A 2,513-nucleotide genomic window follows, 5' to 3' on the forward strand; every position below is an offset into this window, starting at 1 on the left:
ACTTAATTGTACAAATTATTTCTCGAATCTATGGTCTATGAGCTTTAGTTTCTCAACATTGCAGGGATCTTAATATCATTAGTGAGGATCTCTTTTTATTATCGAAATAAATAGGAGACGGCCGTCCTTCGAAAATTGAATCCATTCTCCTACAATAAAGAGGGTATCGAACTTTTGCTTTTCAATTGTAGATAGTTTTTAAAGAAATAATTGAGCATAACTGGGAACGTGTTTGCTGGAATAGCTCAGTTGGTTAGAGCGTGTGGCTGTTAACCACAAGGTCGGAGGTTCAAGCCCTCCTTCTAGCGCGCATTTTGAGTTATTGATTTTGGTGTCTTCTTATTTTGCATTATTACTTTTACATAGACATTTCAATTTTTTTCATAATGTCAAATCCTTCCTCGATGTTAATTAAGTCCATATCGACAGCATATTTAACACGTGTGGCTATTAACCACAAGGTCGGAGGTTCAAGCCCTCCTTCTTGCGCGCATCTTTAGTTATTGATTTTGGTGTCTTCTTTTTTTGCATTATTACTTTTACGTAGACATTTCAACTTTTTTCATAATGTCAAATCCTTCTTGGATGTTAATTAAGTCCATATCGACAACATATTTAACACAAAATAACAAATATCTCTGAACAAATCTTACATAACAATAGAGCTGATTTTTATTATATATATTATTGTTATAAAATTAAAATAAATATACTTTTTAAAAGTTAATTAAATTTGAACTTAAATATTAAATAAGTTTAATTTATTATAATTAAATTAATAAAAAATCTTGATTGGTGAGGTTGAGGTTGTTTCAAAGGGAAGGAAAACTAACTTTTCACATCAAAGAGGGGTTAGAAGAGGAAGGAAAACCAACCTTTCACCAACGGGGTTAGAGATAGGGACTTTTTTATTACAAAAATTAAAGACTTTAAAAATGATAAACGAAAAATGATTAATTAAATTTGTTGTGTGGAAAATATGTGAAAGTACATATATATATATATAGATAGATAGCAACGAAAGATGTATGCCTAGTGGATAACTATAACACTTAGGTAAATAAGAGTACCTATGTGAGCGTACAACCAATACTAGTTGATTACATTGGAAAATGCCATTGCATTAGAAAAATAGCACTAACACCACCCTTAAGCTAAACATATGGAGTAAATAAAGAACATTGAAATTAGTTTGAATAATAGGCCTGCTAAGGTACCCATTTACAAACTCTCATAGTTTAGAAAATGAGAAACACCCATAGGAAAAAAAATCCTCACTAAAATAGAGAAAAAAAAATGAAGTAGGACTCAAGATGACCTCCCAATGACAACTTCCTTTACTCTTATCATCAATCATAATTGGAAAAATGAGGGGATGTCAACAACTTGCTTTTTAGTAGGCAAATACTCCAAGCTCAGAACACCATCTTGGATGAGTTTCAAATAAAAGTGCATGCAAATCTCAATGTGCTTAGTCCTTTGATGTTCCACTGAGTTGCAAGAAATGTGTACGACACTCTAAGTATCAAACTAAAATGTTGTAGGATGATATTTATGAATGAAAAACTCCGTCATTAGCTATTGAAGCCAAAGAACTTGTTGATTGATAAGAACTGCGACTAAATACTCAACTTCTACAAAAGATAGTGCTAAATGTGGACTTTTGATCGTCAATTGAACTAGCCCAAATAAAATAAGTCAATCCAAAAGGATAAGAATATTGAATCTCCAAAGTACTAAATACCAAAGGTTTTAGTACCTTGAATATACCTCAAAATGCACTTTGCAACCTTCTAGTGGGTCTCATTAGGATCTTGAGAGAATTGAGAGACAAATCCTACTGCAAAAGAAATGTTAGGATGTGTATGAGTCAAATACAATAGACTCCCAATCAATTGTTAATACAACGAAGGATTAACATGTGGTGAAGAGAAATTGGTGGAAAGGGTAATGCTTGATTGAAATGAAGTATGTGTAGGATTACAATTAGTCATGCCAAAACATTGAAGTAAATAAAGGGCATATGTCTGCTGGAAAATGGAGTTCCCTTCTAAAGATTAAAGAACTCATAGACTAATAAATAATGCAAAAGTCCAAGATCTATCATATCAAATTATCCCATCAATGCTTCCTTAACACTCTAAATTATAGATGAAGAACCCCTTATGAGGATTGAATTATCCACATATAGAACTAGAATCAAGAGATTAGTTCCCTGAATTTGAGTGTAAAATGTAGGATTGCAATAACAATGGTTGAACCATGAATCAATCAACAACCTATCCATCTTCTCAAACTAGGCTTGAGGAGCTTGTTTAGTACCATACAATGAATGTTGAAGCTTGTAAATAAGAGAATAACCATATGCAAAACTAGGGGCATTCTCCATATATATTTTCTCATGTAGATCACCATGTAGAAAGGCACCCTTCGCATCCATATGGTAGACTAACCAACCTTGGGAAGTAACAAGGGAAAGATCAAGGAATATAGAACTCATCTTTGCAATAGGG

The 2,513-nt window shown here is 32.7% G+C and overlaps 1 non-coding gene across 1 annotated transcript; it reads left to right on the top strand.

The window, feature by feature from the left end:
• The first annotated feature begins 234 nt into the window (after positions 1 to 234).
• TRNAN-GUU (transfer RNA asparagine (anticodon GUU)) lies at positions 235 to 308 on the top strand. Its single transcript has one exon. It is a non-coding gene; the product is annotated as a tRNA-Asn (tRNA).
• The last annotated feature ends 2,205 nt before the right edge of the window (positions 309 to 2,513 follow it).

The sequence above is a fragment of the Pinus tabuliformis genome, chromosome 4_2 (assembly GCF_031772625.1).
Source record: "Pinus tabuliformis cultivar Carrire ecotype Pingquan chromosome 4_2, CPIR1, whole genome shotgun sequence".
Classification (NCBI taxonomy): Eukaryota; Viridiplantae; Streptophyta; class Pinopsida; order Pinales; family Pinaceae; genus Pinus; species Pinus tabuliformis.